Source organism: Hemicordylus capensis, chromosome 5 (assembly GCF_027244095.1).
Source record: "Hemicordylus capensis ecotype Gifberg chromosome 5, rHemCap1.1.pri, whole genome shotgun sequence".
Lineage (NCBI taxonomy): Eukaryota > Metazoa > Chordata > Lepidosauria > Squamata > Cordylidae > Hemicordylus > Hemicordylus capensis.
In genome coordinates, this window is record NC_069661.1 from 126387926 (window position 1) to 126400891 (window position 12966).

A 12966-nucleotide genomic window follows, 5' to 3' on the forward strand; every position below is an offset into this window, starting at 1 on the left:
ATGATCCTGGAGTGGTTTCTTAATAGCTCTGTTAATAGCTGCCATCACCTTTGAAGGCAGCTGCCATCAGGGAACATGTGTCACATTTCTCCCGCCTCATAGCAGAGGCTCAAGGGAAGGTGTAGGATTACTTCATCTCCCCTTTCCCCCCATTCCCTGAAGGGATGTGTGAGTCAGGGAAAGAAAGTGCAGGAAATTGCTAGCAGAGGCAGACTAAGAAAGAGTTTCAACAGCCGAGAAGATGTATGAGCCAAGCAGACAGCAGAACAGAGGCATCTTAAAATGCAGAGTTTGGCTCTCTGAGGTAATCTGTTGCTGACTTTGGGGAACGCTCTGCTATCTTTTAACTTCGTCCAGTGCTCAAACTTTATTTTTGTGTAAACAGACTAAATATCACAAAGATCATAAGTCTGCACAGTACTACAGCTCTCCTTGCAAAGGAAACCAGAATCTACGGTGTGCTGCAAACCCCTCGAACTTCCCAACATTTGGGGGAGTGAGGCAACCAAGGCAACACAACAATACACTGAGGTCATGGAGTGGTGTGTGCTCCCATTTTTTGCTTGTATGGAAGCAAGGGAGGAGAAAAACCTGCATAGAAGTGGTTGTGTGGAAGCAAGGTATTTATTGTTAAATTATCTGGCAAATTTGTATACCGCTTACTACCGAAGTCTCTAGGCGGTTTACAACATTAAAAGAAAACATTTTTTAAAAACAACTTAAAACATATAAAAGTTCAAATTAAAGTAGCTAAAACCCAGCGAGATAGGAGGAAAAGTGTAGAAGCAAGGTTCCTCCTACCTTGCTTCCACACAATCACTTCTGCCCAGGTTTTCCTCTCACCTTGCTTCCACACAACCGAAAATTGGGAGCACACACAGCTCCCAAACCTGGGTAGAACACAGTTTTTGATTGTCTGAATGACCTCACTATTATCCCTAAAGGGAGGGGGAGAGAATTCCATGAGTCAAATTCTTTGGGGGCAAAGTGAAGTGAAGCCTCCCCCCCCCGCCGGGCCCCTCTGTGCATGCTCCCTCAGTGCAATGCAGAGATGGGAACAATGGGCACCACCTCCAGACTGTGACTATCTCTGCGACTGAGGCAGCTCCGCCTCCTGAGAGGCACAGCTGAGCTGCAGCCTCCACAGATCTTCCCCCACTTAGGCCTACAGCTCACAATAGTAGCCTTAGCTCTGTGGCCAACTATAAACAATGGTTACTTAGCAACATCTACATGAAATAGAATACAGATTATTTTGTTTGTTCACTAAACCGCAGGGCTGCTGGCTTTTTGTGAGTTCATTTATTACAGACTGTGGTATCATCTGAAACATTCAAATGGAGGCATCATCTCCACATTGTTATAAACATTATTGTTTTCATTGGTCAGTAGAGGTTCTTTAGGCATTTGTGGGGAGGAAAACAAGCTTAATCTATGATTCTATTTTTATAACAAGAATTCCTTTCAAACCGAGGCAGAAAAGATCCACAGATACTACATGTGTTCTCCTTTAAAACAAAAAACAAGCAAACACCCCCAGCCTACTGCCTTGTAAATCTTAGATCAGGCCATCTCAGTTGTGACTGAGAAAGCCAAATGGACTGTGCCCGCCATATATGGTGCCAGACTGGCAGATCTGGTACTTACCACGGCTTCCTCCCATTTTTGCAGTTCTGTTTTTGTAAAGACAGATGTATCAAAGTCCTGGAAGGTCACCTGACAGAACCATATTTGGCTTGAGGGATCCCCATTAAGAAAAGTGTGGTCTGGCTTAACCGATACATCTTAACCAGCTCCACCATAATCATGCAGACTCATAATTGCACAAACGGGGCGGGGGGGGCTCTGGTTAATCTAACCTTTCCCCCGCAATGATTTAAATACTACTTCTGTGAAGGATGGGTGAACTGCCACCCCCGCAAGTGATTATGAATCTGACGGATGGTGTATAGTGGGTTAAACATACACTTCCCTTATTGTATGAGAGTGGGACTCGTCTGGACATATAATCTGAATAAGCCCATTAAGAACATAAGAATTTCTGGAAAAGACCAAGGATCCATCTGGTCCAGTATTCTGCTTCCAGCAGTGGTTTATCAAATGCACAGCCTGTCTCCAACAGTTGGTGGAATTTTTTTTTAAAAAAAACAGACTCCTGCTTGTTATTGTTGCCTTTGTCTCCATCAGCTGGTATTCAGAGATATATTGCCTCTCAATATGGAGGTTCCATTTAGGTATCATGCATAATATGGACCTAGATCCTCCATGAATTTGTATAATCCTTGTTCTAAAGCCCCCTAGGCAAATGTCTAGCATTTCATTTTGTGGCAGTGAATTTCATACATTAATTTTGCATAGTATGAAGAAGCGCCTTCTTCTGATTGTCCTTCACCCACTGTCAATCAATTTCTTTGGGTGACTTTGGATTCTAAAGGGTAGGGCTCTCCACACCAGATATTATTCCCTCTTGTCTGTTTTATTTATAAATACATGTATAAGTGCTCAAGGGGTTTATATTAAGACGTTGTAAAGATAATAAACAGCAGAAGACAGCAACTTGTTGCAAGTTGTCAATTCTCCAAACCAAAAAGTCCTACTCTTCTCCACACATTTGAAGTTGTATTGTTATGGTATTACTTGGCCCTTTGGATTTGATGATACCTATCAGTCAGAAGGACCATTGTGCCTACAGTACTTGAACTATAATGAAGAAAGAAGTGCTGCTGTCTAAGGAGAAAAATATATTATTCTCACATGGAGAAACCAGAATTACATTGAGCCACACATTCACTATAGTGTAAATCTCTTTCAGTCTGTTGCTACATCAAGATACAGCAAACTAGCTATTGCCTGTCATGTCCACTACAGCCCTCTGAGCGTAATCAATCAATCATTTGTCATAACATTGATTTACTACTAGAAAACTGCTGTTGGCATGGGTGGAATTACTACTGACCGACAAAAGGAATTCAAGGTGTGTTCATGATCTCTTTAATGTCAGATTAATGGATGGTTCATAAATTCATGTAGATCATGTGAACCCTCATCAGACTACTCAGCTGTTGATAGCTTGTACCTGAATGCAGGGGCATAGCTATAATTGAGCGAAAGGGTTCAAAGAACATGGGCCCCCAGCTCCTGAGGGCCCTCCAGCTCCAGCCCTCCCTATTTTCTTCATTATCTCTCTCACTCTGGGGGACCGCCAGAGAGAGGGATGAACACGGGCCCTCTGTTCCCTAGCTATGCCCCTGCCTGAATGTGGTATCTCTTAATGTTATGAAGTGTTGTATTCTAAACCTAGTTCTCTCACAGCAGATGAGGTAGTAAAGCTGTGTATTTGCCTACCATGTCAGATATTTTTGTTTTCTGTGTGCTGGAATTCCACCCATCAACACTGAGGGAAAAGCATTCCGTCATGTCAACTGCCACGTATAGTCTAAAGTGTACAGTCCAGAAACTGACCAACACTCCAGTGCCAGCATTTAGTCACATCAACCCAGGGTTTATTCTAAGCCTCTCCCCGAACTGCATAAGAATCTGGTGCAGCCCTTCCAACCCCAATTCAGAAGAACCTCCCAAACCTTTTTAATTGGGAGGGAGATAACAGAGGGAAGTGAAAATGAGAATCAATTAAGAACAAGAGAAAGAGACAGGGAGAGAAGAGAAAAGGAAGGAAGAATAGGAAAATAAGAGAAGGAAATAAAAAGAAGGTGCCTTACAAAGAATGGATGAGACTATCTCCCTTCCCTAAAATATAGCTGGTGAGTGAAAGTTCTTTCCCACAAAAAGTTTAATTAAGGTGTGATTACAGTATAATTTATCCTCTGTAGAAGTTTCCTGCATAACAAGTTGGTTGTCTTGCAAAATATGTTGAAGGTTCTGTATGCTAGGAATAATAGATTCTAAAACAGTCATAGAATAGAGGCTATTCACAAAATGGTTGCTCAAAAACAGCTGCAAGCTTGTTGTAAGGACAGTGCAACAAGGAAAGTAGATTTGGCTTGAACACGAAGAGATCTGTTTTTCATCTTATAGTGAAACATATGGGAATAAATCCACCAGGAATTGATGGAGGATCTTTCAGAAGCCACACATTTTACCATAAGGGAAGAAAATTCTGATTTAGGAGACCAGGGAAAGCAGACAACTGAACAATCAGGGGAGCAAAGTAGAGTGAGACATCTCCTGCAGTGTAACAAGGAACTCCTGTCTTATTGACAGTATTCTCTGGAAATGCACAAACATATTCACATCTATATCTATCTATATCTCTACATAGACAAGACAATTGACCTTCTCTGTGTCTAGAAGTCCTAAGCTGTGATATGAGTGCTTTTCAAGGATTATACATTTCTTAGGAAGGGTGAAGGAAGGACAAAACTAATGCAGACAAACAGGAATAACAAGGCCCTACAGGACCCTGGGAATTGTACTATGGCATAATAGAGGCCTGTGTCCTGCACTGCAGCTGCTGCTGCTGTAGTTGGGAGAAAATAGCAGACTAAGAGAAGGAGGAAGACAAGAAGTCTACCCAAAGAGTTGGAAGTGGAGTTGGCCTTGTTGGAAATTCTCTGTGGTGAGAGAATCCTTTTCTCATTATAGCAGAGTGCACAGAGGCACAACACAGCGGTAGTTTAGTTAGGCATGCGTGTGTTCTGAGAGTAAAGTAACTTGGAGCCAATTCATAGTTTCAAATCAATATAAAAAGCATTTATTAAGGAACTCCATTCTAGATAGGAAAGTGAGGAGTTAGGATCTCTAATCTATCTATCTAGCTGGATGCAGATGGATTCTGCATCTTCTCTGCACACATGGTGCAGGGAGAGAGGCTTGCCATGTTGCAAGGTAGAAGGGCAGGTAGGGAAGAGAGAGAGAGAAAGGAAGTTAGTCCCTGAGATTAGCAATCTACATATCAAAGGGATAGTGTCAGAGCAGTGGAGAAGTGATGACCAATGTCTTGACCCTCTAGCCCTCTGACTTACTAGTCTGTCCTCCACTGTCTGAGACAAAGAGACAGCGCAAAGTCCTTTAACTTCCAACACCCCCTCTCGATGTCTCGTGACTCAGCTCACAAGATTCATATTCTCTCTCAGCTTTTCAAAGCGGGGTCTTGGTAGTGGCTTAGTGAGTATGTCTGCAAGCATTTCATTTGTGGGGCAGTAGATCAGCTTGATTAGTCCACCCTTCTGCAGACTTCTCACTACATGGTACTTCACACCAATATGTTTGGTATGCCTCTTTACATCTTCTTGTTTGGAGAGTTGAATGCAGCTTTGGTTGTCCTCATACGCTGGTATGGGCTGTGGTACCTCTGTACCTAGGTCCTTCAGTAGTTGACACAGCCATTGTATCTCGTGACTGCCCTGTGCAGCTGATACATACTCCGCTTCAGTGGTTGATGACGCTACTATGTCTTGCTTTGTGCTTGACCAGCTTATGGCTCCATCTCCATAGAAAATTATGTAACCACTGGTGGATTTCCTTTCTGTTAGATCTCCACCCCAGTCTGCATCTACATATGCTTCTAGTTTTGGTTGACTATTAGCTGGCAGCTTGAGCTTAAAGTGTGCAGTACCCTTTAGGTACCTAACAAGTCTCTTAATTGCATTCCAGTCCTTGACTGTTGGTGATGCAGTCTTTCTGCAAAGTAAGCCAACTGCTGTGCTAATATCTGGCCTAGTGAGTGTACTAATGTATAAAAGCTTACCCAATGCTTCACGATATCTATGGTTGTCAGATAGTGGCTCAGTTTGTTCTTCTTGCTTTATGTAGTTCACTTCCATTGGAGTTGGTGTAGGATTTGCATTTTCCAGTCTGAGCAGGTTTATCAAGTCTTTAATTTTCTGTTCTTGGTTGATGAGGAAACTTCCATCTTTCTCTCTTTGTACTTGAATGCCTAAGTAGTGTGCAATGTTGCCAAGTCGCTTGACTTCCACATCTCTGTTCAGATGATGCATTATTTCCTGGCTGTCATCTGGATTTTCATAGGCAAGAATCAAATCATCAACATACACCAAAATGTAAGTCCACTTGCCATCTATGCACCTCGTGTATAGACAGGGATCCGCGTTGCTTCTTTTGAAGTTTGCTTGAAGCAGCATATCATTTAGTTTTATGTTCCATGCTCTGGCAGCCTGTTTTAAACCATAAATGCTCTTTTGCAGTTTGCATACATAGTCCTCTTTGCCTTTCTCTAAGAAACCTGGTGGTTGTTGCATGTAAATGTCCTCTTCCAGTTCACCATGCAAGAATGCAGTTTTCACGTCTAGGTGTTCAACATGCATTCCTTTGCTAGCAGCAATAATTAACAGAGTCCTTACTGTGGTATGTTTAACCACTGGTGCAAAGGTTTCATCATAATCTTCTCCATATTTCTGTGAATATCCTTTTGCTACTAACCTGGCTTTGTAGCGTTGAATCTCACCATCAGCATCATGTTTGAGTTTGAAAACCCATTTGCAGCCTACAGGTGAAACTCGGAAAATTAGAATATCGTGCAAAAGTCCATTAATTTCAGTAATGCAAATTAAAAGGTGAAACTGATATATGAGACAGACGCATTACATGCAAAGCGAGATAAGTCAAGCCTTAATTTGTTATAATTGTGATGATCATGGCGTACAGCTCATGAAAACCCCAAATCCACAATCTCAGAAAATTAGAATATTACGTGGACCCAAGAAGACAAGGATTGAAGAATAGAACAATATTGGACCTCTGAAAAGTATACAGTGTACTGTGCTTGATTGGCCAGCAAACTCGCCTGACCTGACCCCATAGAGAATCTATGGGGCATTGCCAAGAGAAGGATGAGAGACATGAGACCAAACAATGCAGAAGAGCTGAAGGCCGCTAATGAAGCATCCTGGTCTTCCATAATACCTCATCAGTGCCACAGGCTGATAGCATCCATGCCACGCCGCATTGAGGCAGTAATTGCTGCAAAAGGGGCCCAAACCAAGTACTGAATACATATGCATGCTTATACTTTTCAGAGGTCCGATATTGTTCTATTCTTCAATCCTTGTCTTCTTGGTTCCATGTAATATTCTAATTTTCTGAGATTGTGGATTTGGGGTTTTCATGAGCTGTACGCCATGATCATCACAATTATAACAAATTAAGGCTTGACTTATCTTGCTTTGCATGTAATGCGTCTGTCTCATATATCAGTTTCACCTTTTAATTTGCATTACTGAAATTAATGGACTTTTGCACGATATTCTAATTTTCCGAGTTTCACCTGTATAACTTTCCTTCCTTGAGGTAACTTAGTAAGAGTCCAGGTTTTGTTTTTCTGTAGAGCCTCAAGCTCTTCAATTGCAGCTTGTTTCCACTTCTGGGCTTCTGGTTGTGGTAGCTGGGATATTTCCTCCCATGATGAAGGTTCTGGTTGTTCCGCCATTCTTGCGAGCTAGGACAGTCTCGGAGCTGGAACACCTCTGTTTGAGCGCATTGATCACCTCACCTCACCCTCTATGGTCTCTCCCATTACCTCGGGTGCATCTGGTGGATCGCTGGGGGTCTCTGTGTCGACTGTGGTTGGTTCTGGATCTGCTGTCTTCTCCTCCTCAATTCCTTTGAGATCAGGAAGCATAATCCAGTCATCAGGGTGCCTGTCTGGTTGCTTGCTTCGGTGTAGGCCCCCTCTGAAGGTGTAGCTCTTTCATTCTCATCAAAATACACCACTCTGCTTATGGTTATCCTGTTGGTGTCAGGATCCAGAATTCTGTAGCCTTTGGACTGTGCTGAGTAGCCTACAAAAATCCCTTTTGTGGCCCTAGCCCCTAACTTAATCCTTTTTTCCTTTGGGATGTATGAGTAAGCTGTGCTTCCAAAGACACGCAGGTGCGTCATGGATGGCTTATGACCATGCCAAAGTTCATATGGTGTTGTTCCTATAGGCTTTGTGTGCATTCTGTTTTGTATGTATGCAGCAGTCATGATGCCTTCTCCCCAGAATTTCTGTGGGAGGTGGGCGTCAGCAAGCATGCATCTTACCATGTCCAGGAGGCTTCTATTTTCTGACACTTCATTCTGTGATGTGTTGGAAGCTACCGTGGCTTGATGCACGATTCCATGTTCTCTCAGGAACTGCTGTGTGGCGCTGGACATATATTCTCCTCTATTGTCTGTGCGTAGGATCTTTGGCTTCCAGCCAAATTTCTTGCTTGCCATCGCCACATATTCCTGTAATTTCTCCAGCGTCTGTGATTTCTCCTTTAGTAGAAATACACACGTGTATCGTGAGAAATCATCTGTTATTGTTAGAAAATATTTTTGATTATCTATGGTTGCTGGTAGTGGTCCAGATATATCGCTGTGGATCAGCTGCAGGGGTCTTCCAGTCTTCCTTTCACTCTGCTTAGGAAATGGCTGGTTAACTGCTTTGGACTCAAGACAACAAACACAGTTAGTTACAATGTCACATGGTACAAAATCAATGCCATTAGCTAACCCCTTTTCCTTCATGTTCTGGATTGACTCATAGCTCCTGTGTCCTAGCCGTCTATGCCACAGTTGCAAGCAGTTTTCATGCAGGCATGACTTAGCAAGGTGCACTTCATTAGGCTGATATGCCTCAGGTTTAGATCGGGCTGGTCTTTCTCTGTGTGTAGATTACTCCTCCACACTGTAAAGACCTTTGGATTTAGAGCCTACAAGGCAAACCTCTCCATTCTGGGTAACAACACATTGTCTATTTTTAATATACAGTTCACAGCCTTGTTTCTCTAGCTTGGATATTGAAATCAAGGAGCTTGAGAAGTCAAGGATATACAAAACATCTTTAAGAAAAAATGGTTTAACAGATCCATCCAGCAATTTGCAATACAAAATTCCTTCCCCTTTCTTCTTGGCTTTAATTGTAGTATTATTGCCCAAATAAACAGTCTCTTTAGGAATATCAAACAGTTCAGTATAGAAACCCAGATTATTTGAAATATGCACAGAAGAACCAGAATCCAAATAAATGAACTTTTCATCGCTTTGCATCAAGTTAACATTAAAGTTCCTGTTTGAATATCTTTCTGTGTGCTTAAGATTTTGATTCACATTTCTTTCAGTAAAATCGGTTCTTCTTGTCTGATTCTTGGGACAGTTCACCACCTTGTGGCCAAATTGGTTACAGAAAAAATCTAAAGGCATTAGTCCCAGTTGGCCTCATTTCAGGAGCAGTCTCTCTGCTGGCGTTCATGTGACTTCTCTCTCTGGACTGAGTTTCTTTGGCGGCAATGAAGCCAGATCTCTTTCTATGTAAATGTGGGGGCCCCATGCAGTTTCCTCTTGCAGCATTCCCTCCCCACCTCGGGTTTCCTCTGGAATGATCAATTGTTGCTTTAAGAGCAAAGTTACCTGCCAATTCACTTTCATAGCATGAATTCCAAACTTTTCTCCTGTTTGCCTCTGAAGATAACGTTTGTACTGCTTTCTCAAAGCTTAGATTGGTGTGGGTTTCCAATTGGCTGATTATACTGCTATAGCTGGGGGGCATGCTTAGAAACAGAGCTTCCAGCTTCTGACTCTCTGTAAATTGTTCCCCTGCCTCCTTAAATTGAAAAAAGAAATCTTCCAAAAATCCCACAAATGTGGCAAAACAGTCACCATCTTTATACTGGAGATCCTGCATTTTTTCTCAAGTTAAAGGTGTATGCCCACCCCTTCTTCATATGCAAGGAATCTAGCTTGCTTAGCATTTCCTTTGAGGTTCCAAGATCACATATCGCATAAAGGAGATTTTTACTCACAGAAGCTGCGATCAGGGCTCCAGCTTGAGCATCTTTGTGCAACCATTTTTCTTTGGAAGTTTTCTCAGCAGTTGTGGTTCTGTCTGCGGGAGGGTCCTCCTCAGTAACTTTTTGGAGTCCTTCTGCTTTCAGTGCAAGCCTCAATCTGGTTTTCCATTCCAAATAGTTGTCTGCATTCAGGATAGTCAGCCTGAGTTTTCCTTCTAGGTAAGTAGCCATCCTCACCGGCTCCAAAAAGGCAGTTGCTGTAGATTAGCAATTCAAAGTGTCCACGCTAGATCTCACTGGATCTCCTGGAACAAACCTAACTCTCTAGTTGCAGTACACGCAGCTCAAAATACTGGGCTCCCATAACCTGCTGGAAATTCTCTGTGGTGAGAGAATCCCTTTCTCATTATAGCAGAGTGCACAGAGGCACAACACAGTGGTAGTTTAGTTAGGCATGCGTGTGTTCTGAGAGTAAAGTAACTTGGAGCCAATTCATAGTTTCAAATCAATATAAAAAGCATTTATTAAGGAACTCCATTCTAGATAGGAAAGTGAGGAGTTAAGATCTCTAATCTATCTATCTAGCTGGATGCAGATGGATTCTGCATCTTCTCTGCACACATGGTGCAGGGAGAGAGGCTTGCCATGTTGCAAGGTAGAAGGGCAGGTAGGGAAGAGAGAGAGAGAAAGGAAGTTAGTCCCTGAGATTAGCAATCTACATATCAAAGGGATAGCATCAGAGCAGTGGAGAAGTGATGACCAATGTCTTGACCCTCTAGCCCTCTGACTTACTAGTCTGTCCTCCACTGTCTGAGACAAAGAGACAGCGCAAAGTCCTTTAACTTCCAAGAGGCCTGTCCTCCTGTCTTGACCGGTCTGCTGAAATACTTGAATGACTGAGAAGGAAGAAGTCAGATCAGGCCTGCTGCTAAGGAAATCTGTAGCCCCTGGAGTCAGTAGTAGGTTGCTAAACAAGCCCAGCTTTCAATAAGCCACTTTGTCTTTGGAAAGAGTTTCTTGCTTTCTAGGACAAGGCAAACACAAGGTCTGTGCTGTGTGTATATGTATCTATATTATTAATTCTCCAAGACAGGCCATGCATGAGGACGTGGCAGAAAGGAGGTGTTTGGCTGACAGAGGGGGAGAGAGTTCCGGAGCAGCAGGGAGTTTGGTGGGGTGGCTGGAAAGCAGGTTGACAGTTGGCTCGGGGGGGGGGGAGGGTGCCGTGAAGCAGCAGGAAGCTCGGGGGCGGCTTTGGGAGCTGGACAGTTGGCTCTGGGGGCTGCAGGTGGCAGACGGGTGGCTAAGCTGCACCGTGAAGTGGCAGGGAGCTCAGAGGCTGTCAGGCGAAGGGGTGAAAGTCCCTGGCAGCGGCAGGGGGAAGCAAGGACTGCGAGACAGAAATAGAAAGACGGAGGACAGAGCAAGCAAGAGGGTTGTGGGAGTGGCGAGAGCGAGCGAGAGGGTTGTGGGGGTGGCGAGAGAGAGCGAGAGGGTTGCGGGGGCAGCAAGAGCGAGCGAGAGGGTTGCGGGGGCTAATTAAAAGCCTGCAAAAACAGGTGAATCTTGAGGGTCATCCTGAAAACAAACAGAGAAGGAGATGCTCCTATTTCAGCAGAGAGCATATTCCACAGCTCCTGGGCAGCCACATAGAAAGCCTGGCCCCAAGTTGCCACAAGATGAGCTGGCGGCAATCGTAACTTGACCTCTCCAGAAGATCGTAATAGGTGGCAGGGTTCATGACATGTTAAAGTGCATGCGCATCTGTCAGATGAGTCCAAGTACATATAATTGTCAGATACAAAAATATGGAATGTTTGCAAATTTAATGTACATTTACCACCCATTTATTCCTATTACCTCCTCTTAATGATTGTTTCATATGTCCCCCCCTAATTTCATAATTTAGATAGTAAACAAATATTTATGTAAATAGTACAGAGAAATTTATTTATTTCTGTTATTGTTGTTTATGTTCAACTTTTCCTTAAATTAGTTATAGCCTATATCACTCATTTTATTTTGAGGATGAATTTAAAGTAATGTGTCCATGACAATTATAAATGAGCAGGGCCTAGGGAAAATATCCTGCCTTTCTACAGGAAGAAAGATCCTGGGTCCCCAATTTATCCCCCCAGGAGAGGCTACACAAGTCTGATCTTTCATAGGCATACCCAATACAGTTTGGCCCAATTCAAAAGGCATTTGGCTATCCCATCTTGCTGTCAGATTTCTTTTGCTATTAAATCCCATAAAGGTATGGGAAAATATGGGAAAATTTCCAGTTGAAGTGGAAGCTTCCTGCTTCTTGTTACTTCTTTTTTTGTGGGACTAACATCTGCCTTGGTGAAATAGTAGATATCTCCTCCCCAACCCTGAAATTGCAAAATAGCATGAAAACAAAGAAGTTGGGGTTCCTGAATGAGACTACATCTTTCACTAGGCTTGCTGAATGCTTAATAGGCACAAGGCCATCTCTTTAAGGAATCTTGTGTTTTCTATTTTTTTAAAATCTATTTTCCTTTTTATGTTTAAATACCATGTGATTTCTGATTTCCTTTAAAATAGCCAATTTTACTTTTTAATGTCAACACCATATTTGGAGTTTTTTCAACCCACTACAGTAAGCCACCTAATGGCGCAGCGGGGAAATAACTTGCCTAGTGAGCAAGAGGTTGCTGGTTCGAATCCCCGCTGGTATGTTTCCCAGACTAGGGGAAACACCTATATTGGGCAGCAGCGATATAGGAAGATGCTGAAAGGCACCATCTCATACTGCATGGGAGATGGCAATGGTAAACCCCTCCTGTATTCTACCAAAGAAAACCACATGGTTCTGTGGTCGCCAGGAGTCGACACCGACTCGACGGCACAACTTTACCTCTTTTACCTCCTCACAGTACTATTTTGGCTCATGCGCACAAAACAGACAGCTAGATATTACCAGTATTTGACATTCTGAGAACTAAAGCATCCAGGCAGCTCCGGGGATACAGTGAGAGCCCACGTGCTGCTCCATTATATTCTGAATTATGAGTGTAGTTGCACAGGAGTACTATTTTGGAGCATGCTCCCACACTGTGGAAGTGCACTTTAGAAGTGGAAACACATCCGTTAAGGCAGGGACATACCGTATTTCCACTTCTACAGAGTGCTTCCAGAGTGAGAAAGCGCTCTGAAATAGCACTCTTGAGCAATTGCACGCATAATACAGAATGCTACTGTGATGAGA

General features: G+C 43.1%; 1 protein-coding gene across 3 annotated transcripts in view; it reads left to right on the top strand.

The window, feature by feature from the left end:
- The window catches only part of PRMT8 (protein arginine methyltransferase 8), a 424784-nt gene that overhangs the window by 53046 nt on the left and 358772 nt on the right, over positions 1 to 12966 (top strand). The window contains exon 1 of one of the 3 annotated variants that reach the window (XM_053256300.1): positions 3577 to 3761. The exons of the other annotated variants lie outside the window; for them this stretch is intronic. The gene's annotated coding sequence lies outside the window, so the exon portion shown is untranslated. Of the gene's footprint in view, positions 1 to 3576; positions 3762 to 12966 lie in introns of those variants that run through there. 3 annotated transcript variants of the gene reach the window in all.